A 13,565-nucleotide genomic window follows, 5' to 3' on the forward strand; every position below is an offset into this window, starting at 1 on the left:
GAACCGGGGAGCCCAGAACTGGACACAGTACTCCAGATGCAGCCTCACCAGGGCAGAGTAGAGGGGGAGGATGACCTCCCTTGACCTGCTGGCCACACTCTTCCCTATGCAGCCCAGGATGCCATTGGCCTTCTTGGCCACAAGGGCACATTGCTGGCTCATGGTCATCCTGTTGTCCACCAGGACTCCCGGGTCTCTTTCAGCTGAGCTGCTCTCCAGCAGGTCAGCCCCCAACCTGTACTGGTGCATGGGGTTACTCCTCCCCACTTGCCCTTACTGAATTTCATAAGGTTCCTCTTTGCTCAACTCTCCAGCCTGTCTGTGTCTCTCTGTATGGCAGCACAGCCTTCTGGTGTGTCAGCCACCCCCCCCAGCTTTGTGTCATCAGCAAACTTGCTGAGGGTGCACTCTATCCCTTCATCCAGGTCATTGATGAATATATTGAAGAGCACTGGACCCAGTACTGACCCCTGGGGAACACCACTCGTCACTGACCTCCAACTAGACTCTGTGCCCCAATCACAACCCTCTGAGCTCTGTCTTTCAACCAGTTATCTATCCACCTTCCTGTCCATTCATCTAACCCACTCTTCCTTAGCTTCCCTATGATGCTGCTGTGGGAGACCGTGTCAGGTCCTGTCCCTGGGCACCACTGGGAAGACTCTGTCACTGTCATTTTTATACCCTCTCATTAAGATGTTTATAAGTATTTATAAGATTTCACCTTGCCTTCAGTCCCAGCTCTTTCAGTTTTTTATAACATTAAAGATGCTCCAGTCCCTCAATTGTCTTCCATTCACTGAACTCAATCCAGTATGTCCACGTCTCTTGTACTGGGGAGCCCAACACACAGGACACACACTCCAGATGTCTCACCAGTGCTGAGTAGAGGGGAAGGATCATTCTCTCCATATGCTGGCAACTTTCTTTGTAACACAGTGCAGGATGTCATTGGCCTTCTTTGTGGCCAGGTCACATTCTTTGCTCTTGGACTTGCTGTTCACCAGGGCCCCCAGGTCCTTACCTGCAGAGCCTCAGTTCCTCTGCCATACATCACCGTGTTGGTTGGCGTTTTAAGGTGAGTCTGGTGTCCCCGGGAGTTGAAGTCAGAGTCCAGTCTCTAGGTTCTTCTACTGGTCCTTTTATTCTGCTGGGGTGAGTCCACCCTTTTTCCTTTGTTCGTACCGCAGCTTCCATAGTCAACAGCACCTGAAAGGGACCCTCCCATTGGGGAGTTTTTACTCTCCATGTTTTTACTAAAACCCATTCTCCAATTTTAATGTTATGGATCTTAAAATCCAACAGCGTAGTTTGTGGGAGCAACCCTTTATTTCTTAGTTGTTCCAAGTTCTTTGCAATCTGCATTACATATTGTTTAATACTAGCCTCCCCTCCTTCATAAGTAGCCATTTCCTGCTGTGAAGCCAAGAAGGGCAAACCAAACATCATTTCATAGGGAGAGACTCCGAGATCCGTTCTGGGTTGAGTTCGAACCCTGAGTAATGCTAAAGGGAGGCACTTGACCCATGACAGTTGAGTTTCTATCATTAATTTGGTTAAAGCCTTTTTTAAAGTCTGATCATTTGTTCACCCCTTCCTGAGCTTTGGGGATGCCATGGAGTGTGTAACTCCCATTGAGTACCTAAGGCTTGAGTTATCTGGGTGATTATTTTGGAGGTGAAATGCGTTCCTCTGTCAGAGTCTATTCTATGAACCATTCCGTATCTAGGAATAATTTGTTCTAGCAGGATCTGTGTTACTACATTAGCCGATGTTCTAGTGAGTGGAATTGCCTCCACCCAATGGGTAAGATGGTCTACTAATACCAAGAGAAACTTCCACCTTTGGACTTGTGGAAGTTCTATAAAATCCACTTGTATACTTTGAAGGGGGCGTAAGGCCAACTCCCGCCCTCCGTGGATGGGTTTTCTCATTACCTTTTTATTCACCTTTTGGCAAGTTATACACCTATTGGTGATTTGTTTAGCTGCTCCGAACACCCCTATGCATCCAAATTTTCTAAGAAAGTGATCGCAAATGGCCGGTGTTCCCCAGTGGGTTTCTCTATGCAATTCCACCAGTATTTTTCTTGCTAATGTTTTATTTACTATCTGATGCCCATCAGGCAACACCCATTTTCCTTCCAGAGTCTTTTCTCCTCCCATTCTAGTCAATTCCTTTTCTTCAGCTTCAGTGAATTCAGGAATATTATCTCACTCCTCTTTTCTCTGTTGAACAACTAATGATTTCTCTTCCCCATTTTCAGCAGCCTCTTTCGCCTCTTGGTCTGCTAGATTATTTCCCCTTATTTCTGGTGTTAATCCTTTCTGATGCCCCTTTACGTGGACTACTGCAATTTCCTTAGGCAGGGTTAAAGCTTCTAATACCTTCAATATTAACTCCTCATGAACTAGTCCTTTTCCTTTTGAAGTTAGTAATCCTCTTTCTTCCCAGATTTTTCCAAAAGTATGTACCACCCCAAATGCATATTTAGAATCTGTATAAATAGTTCCTTCCTTATGTGCTAGAAATTCTAATGCCCTTTTTAAGGCATATAACTCACAGCTTTGAGCAGACCAATTAGATGGCAGTTTTCCTTCTTCTGTAATCGTCGTGTTACTCCCATCTATTATTGCATATCCAGACATTCTTTTCCCTTGCATACACCTAGATGATCCATCTATGTATATCTTTTCTCCTGCTGATAGGGCTTGGTTGGTCGAATCTTCTCTGATTTTTGTCTGATAATTTATTACTTCTAAACAATCGTGTACTAGTTCCTCTTTATGTTCCCCATACAGAAACTGGGCAGGATTTTGATTCTTACCTGTTACCAAGGTTAGGTCTTCATTGTCTGGTAAAATGGCCTCATATTTCAACATCCTAGAATCTGTCAACCATTTATCTGCTTTCTGATTTAAGATATTCCGTACAGAGTGTGGAGTGTGAACTATCAGCTTACCCCTGAAAGCGAGTTTTTGACTTTCTTCCACAAGTATCGAGGTAGCGGCTACCGCTTGGATGCATATTGGCCAACCTCGGCTGACTGGATCTAATAATTTTGATAAGTACGCTATTGGTTTCCTCACCCCTCCCCATCCCTGGGCCAAAATTCCATGGGCTGTCCCATTTTCCACATTGACAAACAAATGGAAGGGTTTCTCTAATGATGGTAGGCACATAACCGGAGCTTTTATCAGTTTTGACTTTAGTTCTTCTAGTTTTTCTTTGTCATTCTGTGTCCACTCTGTCTTATCTTCCCCCATCAATTTTTCATATAAAAATTTCACTGCCTGGGTATACCCCTCGATCCATAATCTCCAGTACCCTAGTAGTCCTAATAACTTCCTTACTTCTCTTCTTGTAGTTGGGGGTGGGAGGGATATTATTCCAGCAATCCTCTTGGGGTTTAATTTGCGGCTTCCCTGACTTATTATATGCCCTAAGTATCGTACTTCAGGTTCTACAAATGGTAACTTTCCCTTGGAAACCCTTAAACCTTTCTCTCCTAAAAAGTTTAATAACTGAATTGTTACTTCTCTGACTAATTTTTCTTCTTCCCCTGATATTAATAAGTCATCTACATACTGAGTGATTTGAGTTTTCGGAGGGGTGTGAAAAGATTGTAACAGCTCCTCCAGAGCCTGTCCAAACAGGTTGGGAGACTCTGTAAACCCTTGAGGTAGCTTTGTCCATCTGAGCTGCTGTTTATGTCCGGTGTTTGGGTCCTCCCATTGAAAAGCAAAGATATCTCGACTTTCCTCAGCCAGGGGACATGCCCAAAACGCATCTTTTAAATCCACTACGCTAAACCAGCTATGTTCTGGGGGAACTTTGCTCAGAAGGGTATAAGGGTTTGGTACAACATGGTACCGAGTTAAAGTTCTCTTATTCACCTCCCGTAAGTCTTGCACTAACCTGTATGTCCTGTCAGGTTTCTTTACAGGTAGGATAGGAGTGTTATGAGGAGACATACAGGGTTCAAGGGTCCCATCAGAGATGAGTCCTTCAATTACTGGCTGGAGGCCTTTTTTCCCTCCATTGAAATGAGGTACTGCCTGACTCGTATGGGGTGATTCTCCCTTTCTATAGAGACTTTGATTGGTTGGATATTCAGACCTCCTCTGTTACCGGCCACCGCCCAAACTTGCTGATTAATTTTGGATTTGTCCTCCTGACTTAATATTTTTTGCAATCATTTTCCCCTCCTCGGGGATTACTCCAACCCCCAGCTGGATCCGCAAGTCTCTTCCTAACAAATTGCACCCAGCTCCAGGCACTAACAAGATATTCCCTACACCTGTTTTGTCATTATCTTCAAAAACCACCTGCTTGATCACCGGGGCTTTAAAACTTGTCCCCTTTGCTCTCATTACATTAATTACTTCTTTATTTATAATGCTTCCTTTAGGTATGTTACAAACACAAGTTCGCTCAGCTCCTGTATCTACTAGAAATTCTAATACTTCCTCCTGGGGGCCCACTCCTAGGTTTATCAAGGGCTCAAGGTGAGAGCTGTCCCCCAGGAGGTAGAGCCCCTGACACCTCTAATCCTCAATTTCTCTAAACATTTTCTGATCTTTATCCCTTTGAGGACATTCCTTCTTAAAATGCCCAAGTTTCCCACAATAGAAACATCCACTTCCTTCATTCCTTTTCTCGGTTCCCAATGGTCCCCTTCTGGGAGGGATCTGATTCCCTCCAGAAGTCTCCTCCTGCCTCTCAGGATTCCGTCCCATCCCCCCCATCACCCTGGGATTTTTCTGAATATTTCCTTCCCTCATAGTGGCTACCATGATTTTAGCTTTTGCTGTAGCCTTCTCCTCATCTCTTCATAGGTACACTTTCTGAGCTTCCCTCCATACTTCATTCAGGCCCCAATCCTGCCAGTCCTCTAGTTTCTCTAATTTTCTTCGAATGTCTGGCCAGGCGTGTGTAACAAATTGAACTCTCAGTAATGTTTGCCCCGCGGGACTCTGAATCTATTCCTGAGCACTGTCTCATGTCACGTCACAGCCTTTCAAGCCATTCGGTCGGGGTTTCCTCCCTTCCCTGCTGCCCATCAAATGCTTTGGTTATGTTCTGCCCTCTAGGGGTGGCTTCTTTTATACCTTTAATAATTAAATTTCGATAATCACTCACGTTCTTACGACCCTCTACATCATTTTGATTCCAATTTGGGTGTACTATTGGCATCTTCTGGTCCCCAGGTGGGCCTTGCTGATTTTCCCGTTCCCAAATTCTCATCCCAGCTGTTCTAATCATTTGCTGTTCTTTGGGAGAAAATATTATTATCGACTGCATTTCCTCCCAGGTATAAATATTAGGGCCTAGGAATTGGTCTAATTGTTCTGATAGGCCTACTGGTTCTTCCAGTAACCCTTTTAATTCCTTTTTAAAGTTCCTGACTTCAGTGGGAGTCAAAGGAACGTTTACAAAGCCTGTCCCCCCTTGTGCTCCCCCCAGGGGTACTTCCCTTAAGGGGAATAAACTAACTCCTGGTGTTTCCTGCACCGTGTCTTGGTCTTCCGATTCCTTTACTTTAACAGAAGTTTTCCTCCCTAACCTAGGAGAGTTTGTAAGTGACACTTTTTCAGTTAACCTCTGAGACCTGTCTAACCTTCTCCTAGCACTAGGTGTAGCTCTTTTCCCAGGAGAAGGGGGGGCTGTTGGAGGGAGGCGGTAGGGAGGGGGCAAAACTTCCAGAGGATCTCACCACTTCTCCTTTTCTTCCCTTGGGATCTCAGATATTTTAAAGGTACTAACTCCTTTTGGCCAAATCTCCCCTTTCCAGCAGGAGGCATATTCACTCTCCTCTGGGCTGAAGGATTCTTTAGAGTTTACATAAAGGTTTAAAGCCTGGCACATCCACCCTTCAAAGGACCCATGTCTAGGCCAATACAAATGGTCTGCTCATATAGGTTCCTTTGTCCATTCTGTCATACAATACTGAATCATTTTAACTTTATCCTTATTTTTAGTATCCGGATCAATATTCCAATTAGCCAATTTTATCCCTAAAGGACTGTCTTGGGGTATATCTGCCGGCACTTTCCTGCTCCCCTGTTCCCTGGGACTCTTTTTACTTATCTTTTGTCCCATTTCAGCGGGGCTGTCTTCCACTCACCACAGCAGTCAAGCACCCAATTTTCCCGGGGCTGTCTTTCACTCAATATCTGACGCTTCGTCTCTTCACCGGCCAATTCCTTCGCGGGAGATTGGAACTCGTGGGAGATTGGAACCGTGGTTAGAAAGACTCCACACTCGCTCCCCAGATCCAGACTGTCTGGTCCGAGTTCCACACACACAACAATCAAGCCCCAAACCCACCCAACCAAGCAGTACTTAACAGTCCTGTTTTCTTGCCTGGGTCTTCATGCACAAGAATTATGGGCTACCGTGGTTTTTCCTGGGGAGACTTACCCTTTTTGCTTTATGAGTCCCTCCTCTTGTGGGATTATCAGCTTGGAGTCTCAACAGGCACTAGGAAGTCCTCCGAGCAGGCTGCCGAAATCGGTGGGGTGCACCTCCTGCTCGGGGTCTCGGAGCCCACTGGGACCAAGTGAATTATCCCGGACGAGCCCCCAGAATTGTAATAAACAGCCAGATCCCTTAAACAGAAATGGCAGTTATTTTATTATAGGGACAAAGTCAATAAAGCAAAAGCACAGCGCTGGGTGCATGACTCAAGTCAGAGGCACACCAGCTAACACTTCACCCACGTCTTACATACATTCAATATTGCATACGTATTCACTATTTTAGGCAGAGTAATTGTTTACGATGATTATCTTTAGTCCCTTTTCTCTTCTATTTGTGCGTTTCCTTCTAGCAATTGTTTCTGAGGATCGATGATCTTCAGTTCCCTTTTCCCGTGCATCTGTTTCCTTCTGGTAGGATCGATTATCATCAACTCCCTTCTCCTATGCATCTGTTTCCTTCTGTTAATCATTGTGGGGTCTTTTGGAGAAGTTCTCTTTTGTTTCTCTCGGATGTTTTCTTCATAGCTGCTGTTAGTTGTTATCTTAGAGGTTTCTCATGTTTCCTAATTTACTAAAGGTTAGTTATCCTTCTAAGTCAAATATTCATAGCCTTGTTATAATGGCGAAAGCCAACAATACCTTCACAGGGGGAAGGGGGCTGAGGAGGTGGGAAGACTGATCGGCACCTTGTTTCGCCTTGCCCTTTACTAAGGAGTTCCCTGTCATTTTCTAGTGGTAATAAAATTGTAATATAAAAATCATCAGACAATAATGTCTAAGTTACACCAGGCTCTGGAAATAAACAAGCTACAAGCACTTACTCTCAAAATCTAAAAAAGACAATACAGTTAAAACTTTATCACACATGTAGTAGTAACAGAAAAAAACGACTTAATTTTTTCAAAGTTTGACTCAAAAGAGATTTTTCTATGCACCTGACATTCTGTCCTGACCGTGTAGCTGTTGGGAATTCAGCCTTCTCGCTTGTCCTTAGGTATCAGAGTGTCCCTGTGTGAAAGAGCCATTTGGCAGCCTCAGCGTTTGGCAGCTTTCCCAGGCATCTCGGGGCTTTTCTGTCCTCAACTTGGAATTTCCTTCCTGTGAAGGGAAAAGTGGGTGGCCAAGGTTCCTTGGAGATACAAGTGTTTCTTTGACTGTCTAAATAATGACTCCTCTCAGTGGAGTGATAAAATCCTTTCTTTCTCTTTCCCCATTATTCCTTTGTGTGTGTGCGTGCACTTCAGATTGCAGCCTGAACCTGACTGACAAAAGCCTAATGGCCTAATTAAATGGCATTAAAAATCGAGGGAAGATTAGATAAAAATCTAAGTGGATTGAATTGTATTTGGGGCAGAATGTGCAATAGCAAACTGTGAAAAAGTTGCAAAAGACTCAGGGAGAGGGAGTCACATCAGTCACTTGGAAAAAAATTGTACCTGCTCAGTTTGATCTTCCTTAGCTTGTCGCTGAGCTGCATTTTGTAGAGCCGAGAGCTGGCCGCGGCGTGTCTCTGCACTCCCTTCTTCAACGCCGAAATAAATTTGCGCACAGTTCTGTTACACCAGAAAACGCGCTGGGCTCCCATTTAGTTGGTATTGAGGTCAAAGTCTGCTGTCAGGCTGCTGCTGCTGGGGGTTCCTGAACAGCGGTAGAGAATTCCAGAGAACCTCTTGGAAGGGCTATCTGGGAAAGCGTTCGCATTTCCCAGCTCTTTATCCAACTGCATTTGCTAATGCATTGCTCTGTCGTTCGCTATTTGAGTTCTTGTAGTTTGCTGTACTCTGATTACAAAAGTACATTTTCAAGGAAGTTACCACTTCAGTCTCTCTCGTAACTGCTCACCTGAATCATATTTATTTCCTGAAAATGTTCTCCATTCCTTTAGGCCGTACACTCTCAGAACTGAAGATGACTTTCAGTCACACCCTGATCATGTGCAAAGTGCTGCTCTTCAGGCTGGAGTTACAAGGACCATCAGGGGTGAGAATATAGTCACGTTGTCACTCAGAGCACTTAACAGTGGTTGTGACTTTTGTGATGGAGTCTGTTTCCTTTGTGCTCTGTTATCAGTCTCTTTGCATTACTTTTGTGCCCAACACCTGTTCTTCTTTTCTCTGTTTCTCTCTATGCTCTTGGGCACAAGAATAGTGCTGTTATCCAATAACACAGTAATTAAATCTGTGGAGAAGGATGGATTCATCACTCTCACATTACCTCTATTCTTTCTGCTTGTAGACAGGCCTGCCCTGCCCTGCGGGACCGGAGGGAATAGGGCTGTTTGAAATGATGGGGAGAGGGACCAGCACGGAGGTGGTGTGTCCCCCACCAGCACCCCGGACTGGAAAAGACACATCCCTCAGGAAGAACCTGAATCAACGTCTGCTTGCAACACTGGAGATCCCTTTTCCTGTAGGAGGGGATGAGTTACAGCTTTTGTGACCTTGTGCTCTTCAGCCTCTGGCAGAGAAGGTGGTACCCGCTGTTCAGCAGAGTTGAGGGTTTCACAGTAAAGCTGATGTTGGCCAACTCTGATGTGTAACTGAGGCCTTCGCTCCCTTTTTATCTAGACTGTACTGGAAGCAGATTTTCTTTCCTGATCTCCGATACTAGTGCTGGGAAATGGTGTTGGTACCAGGGTTGAAGTTTGTACATGCTACAACAGGAATCAGTGTAAATGATATATTAAAAGACTGCTCCTTGGTTAAATGATTTGTTTGGGACTAAAAAAAAGCCTTTAGAGTTAAATTAAATGAGTAAGAAAGTATTTTTAAGCACTAAAGTATGTGATAAAAGATAGGAAATTGATGACTTTTATATCTAAAGAAAAAACGACAGTGTGGATTATGTTTAGGTTGCAGTAGAGTTTCAAAGAGCACAGAAGTCTTAGTTACCTAGAGGCAACTGTGTGAGCCACCAACAGCTGGAAAGGACTGGAAGGAAATGGTAACCAACGGGGAGATTAAGGCTGCAGTAAGATTTCACTGTCCATGCAGTTAAATAGCCCAATAAAAAGATGAAAAACAAAAACCATGAGTGAAATGAATAATGAAAAATGAATTTTGATGCGATGACAATTGCACTGTAATATATCACCATTTTTTTTCAGGGTTTCTGTAGCTATTATAAAACCGTTTCAAAGTAATCGGTGAATAACAGGATGCTTATTTTCTATTTCCTGAACTCAGCAAGGCAGTGAACCTGAGCCAAGGGCCTGGCAGGAACCTCACCGGGTTCAGAAAAGGCGAAGGCGAAGTCCTGCAGTGGGTACGGAATAACTTTGACGCAGTTGTGCAGCCTGGGCACAGACTGGTTGCAAAGCAACTTTGCAGAGGCTGATCTGGGAGCCCTGAGGGACAAGTGAAGATCAAGGTGTCCAGCCCTGCCCGGGCTCTGTTGGAAGAGCACAGCTGAGCTGCGGCAAGGATAGCAATCGTTCCTCTCTGCTCAGCGCTTCTGGGCTCCTAAAAACAAGATACATATGGGAACAAGTCCAGCGGAGGCCACCAAGATGATCAGGAGGTTGGAGCATAAGAGCCACGGGGATGGACAGTGGGGTTTGTTTAGTCTAGAAGACAGGAGGTCGGAAATGGAAGCAGGTAGAAGAGATGGAGCCAGGCTCACCTTAGAAGTCTTGTATAATTTTCAGCGTATGCAAGTGTTGCATCATCAACATCACTAATAACAGCAGTGCAAGTCAGTACTGCCTTGCTGTACTTAGTTGCTCTCCCCGCACCGTGGAACCACTGTCAGTTCCTGAAACCCCTTTGTGTCAGGAAGGGTGAGCGCGGGGGAGCCAGGCTGGGGGCTGTGTGGGTTTAGGGATCCTCACCCTACTGTTTACAGAAATATGAACTGTTGAATATTGAGACAGTAGAGCTGACGCATCCAGGAAAGCAAAGGGAATTTCAAATGCCTGCACATCTCCTGTGCAAACTTACAGGATGTCACAACTGCCTTGGTAAAGCCTTTTTAAGAAAAATAGTAAATCTGCACATAAGCACGGTGTTCGCAGGCAAACTGCTGTAGCAGGCCGAACTGGGCTTTTCTTCCCCAGATTCACATTCTCTCCACTTGGCTATTTAAAGTGTACAAGTAACAGCTCCAGGGAGCAAGAGTTCTTGTCAGCGAGGGTTTGTGATAAGGATCAAGATGTCACCACCCATGTCATCTTGTCCTCTAGTTCTGGTTGGAAACATCTGTGCTGCTGGAACATGCCCAAACAGTTGCGATGAATCCAGTTCTGGAGCAGGCAGGGGTCTCCCTGGCTGTGGTGACAATGTCTTGCACATGGTTGCAGTTGTAAAAGCAGAGCTGTCGCTGCCATGAGAGGAGCGAGGAAACATTACGGTCTGAGCAACCTACTATAAACGAGCCTGGGCCAAGTCACTAACCACAGAGGAATTCCTTACAATTCAAATCAGGTAGGAAGTATTACAGAAATTATTGGAAAATATTCAGTTATAGCTGTCCTGCACAACAGCTGAGATTGCTGTGGAGAACCAGTTGACTTGAAATCAGAGAATCATCTTCTGCCTGGTCCCTTCCTCCTGGCTGCTATAATTGAGGTGTTTCAGATTTTTTTTGAGACCCTTTTTTAACCTTAATTTTTACTGCTGCCTCTGTCCTGCTCAACTTTGTATTCTGTGCTGTCTTTTGCCCGCCTTTAGTATTTTTTTTCTTAACCCTTGTCTTTGCCTTTTGCTCAAACATCTTAAGACAGGCTCCCTATTTATATGGGACACAGAAAAGCTGAGGAAGTTTAAGACATCAGGCTCCAGTGATGGGTTTGCAGTGCGTGCCCCTGCTGCACCATAGCTTAGAAAAAGGTGGCTGTTCTAGTTCTCTTGTGTTCTTAGGAGGTGGGACTCTGTCACAGCCCCACGTTACGGAGGGAGACTCAGCAAAACTAGAGACCCTGGGGATGGGTTCCTATAGCAAAGTGGTCTCAGCTCCCATCCTACTGGGCTGTGGCTGCTCTCAAACACGGACCTGAAGGGAAGAGATTTTACATGGGCTGTTTTCCAGTACAGTATGGAAAAGCAAGGTACAAGGAGGTAGGACAGCCCCCAGGCACCCTGAGCTGGCAGCTCGCTCTGCTCTCTGCAATCTCTGTCTTCCATCTATTGAAACAGCTTTGTTCCATCCAAACTGATCAAAACATCTCATTTTTGAAAGACAGGTGCAGGAAGGCAGGAAGCACAGAGGAGCTGTGCTAAAATCAGCTGCATCACCCCCAACCTTCAGTAGCTGTGCAAGAAGCCAGGAACACGAGTACTGAGGATGTGGCAGTGGAAGATAATGGGTCCAAGCCTTCAGAACAGTTCACAGACCAGCAGCTGCTCAGCCCTGCTGACAGGGAGCAGCAAGAACTTCAAAGTTATTTCACCACAGTGCCCAAATAAGGGTTGTTTTTTTTATTGTAGCTACTTTCTCTTCATCCTTTGTCCACCAAAAACCTTTTTCTTAGCACTTGGATAAAACCCATATAATAAAATCAGACAAAAACCAGCTTCAAACATCTTTTCATGTGTCTTTTATGCATCTTCAGTAGGGATTTTGAATTTATATCAGCAATTAAGAGAGAAAGATAACTGCAAAATCCATCCCTCAAATGCATCATGAACCCAAATTTTATTCCCATGTCCTATAAAACTCCTCCCTCTCTCCCAAATGCTTTAAGGAAAAAAAACAACCACCAAACCAAACCCCCACACAAAACAAACCGCCTCCAAAATTAATAGCCTTTGACAAACTACCTGCTGTGTCAACTCTTGGAGCATTACCAGACATTTTGAGGTTAGACTGTACAACAGTTTCTAAAAAGCATCTATATTATATGGACATTTGTTCAAAAACATTTTGTCCCCCCACCTGGAACGGCTCAAACATTTAACACGTGCTGTACAGCGCTGAGCGCATGCGCACGACACCCTGACGCGGACAACGCAGGAGTGATTGAGGAAGGGGTCACTGCAACAGAAGGAAACACCAGCAGCCCCTTTCCTTATGTTACACACAGTGACTAAAAAACTGCAGCTACACAAAGTCCCAAGTGCTGGTGGTGGTGACATCCCCGATTCTCAGCCAGTGCTCTTCATGCATTTCAGGTGTTCACGCTTCATAAAATGAGGTATCATCTAGCATACTCCCGAGAGCTGGAGGTACCAAGTCTGTTCAAAACCAGACTTGTGAACATCCCGTCAACACTGTTTGTTTGCAAAAAGGAAAGGCAACTATTCTAAATCGAACCAGAAAGGAGCAGCTGTATGTCATGTTGCTGTTCTAGTTTCATACAGCTTTATGTGACATTCCACAAAATTGAAATAGTGTGCTTTGTTACGTACTCTTTCAGCATCTCTTAAATAGGAAAGTTTTAAACTTTCACAAACCAAAAATTAAAAACGGGTTAACTGAACTTAATATTAAGAAGTCACATTTCTTAAAAGGTTGCTTACTACATCTGCACCATTTTGATGGTGAGCACTCAAATACGTTAAGAATTTATCCACAATAGTTTTGCTAATAAGATAGGCACATAGTGGCATGTAAACTACACGTGGCAACCAGAACAGCAAAGGCACAATCTGGACTTTTTTTTTTTCTTCCTCTTTTTTCCTTTTTTTTTTTTTTTTAAACTTTCAAGATCTTGATTAATTTACAAAGAAAAATATTCTATACTTCATGCAGAAGTATTACAGTTGTATTTTATAGCACAGGACCATTACAGAACTGCTGTCACCTGATAAAATGGGTCATTTAAATAATAAAATAAAATAAAAAGGTAGCAGCTCTTTGCACTGAGGAACTGAATTTTTGACTGAAAGGGCAGTACATGTTCTCATCTGTCAGGCTGAGAGTATCTGGAACCCTCTATGTATCTTCTCGTCTAGAAAAAGCCTCGCCTGCACAGTCAAGGTAGTTACAACTTCTCTGGTTCGCTATTTTCAGCTTAACGTTTGTTTTCCCATCTCTCTCGATTAACCACTCAGAAGCTGAGACCTCTCTACAATTCTCCATTGCTTCTCTAACACAACAGTAGTTTTAAACCGCTGCTTGCGATCCTCTGTGAGTGGAGCCTGTTCA

The 13,565-nt window shown here is 44.3% G+C and overlaps 1 protein-coding gene across 4 annotated transcripts in view; it reads left to right on the top strand.

The window, feature by feature from the left end:
• The window catches only part of PSPC1 (paraspeckle component 1), a 73,128-nt gene extending 61,138 nt beyond the window's left edge, over window positions 1-11,990 (top strand). For 2 of the 4 annotated variants that reach the window (XR_012584906.1, XR_012584909.1), the window contains 3 exons: window positions 8,368-8,462; window positions 8,718-8,951; window positions 9,668-11,990. The gene's annotated coding sequence lies outside the window, so the exon portion shown is untranslated. Of the gene's footprint in view, window positions 1-8,367; window positions 8,463-8,717 lie in introns of all 4 variants that reach the window. The other 2 variants (XR_012584907.1, XR_012584908.1) reach the window with 2 other exon arrangements.
• The last annotated feature ends 1,575 nt before the right edge of the window (window positions 11,991-13,565 follow it).

Source organism: Larus michahellis, chromosome 1, assembly GCF_964199755.1.
Source record: "Larus michahellis chromosome 1, bLarMic1.1, whole genome shotgun sequence".
In the NCBI taxonomy this organism is placed as follows: Eukaryota; Metazoa; Chordata; class Aves; order Charadriiformes; family Laridae; genus Larus; species Larus michahellis.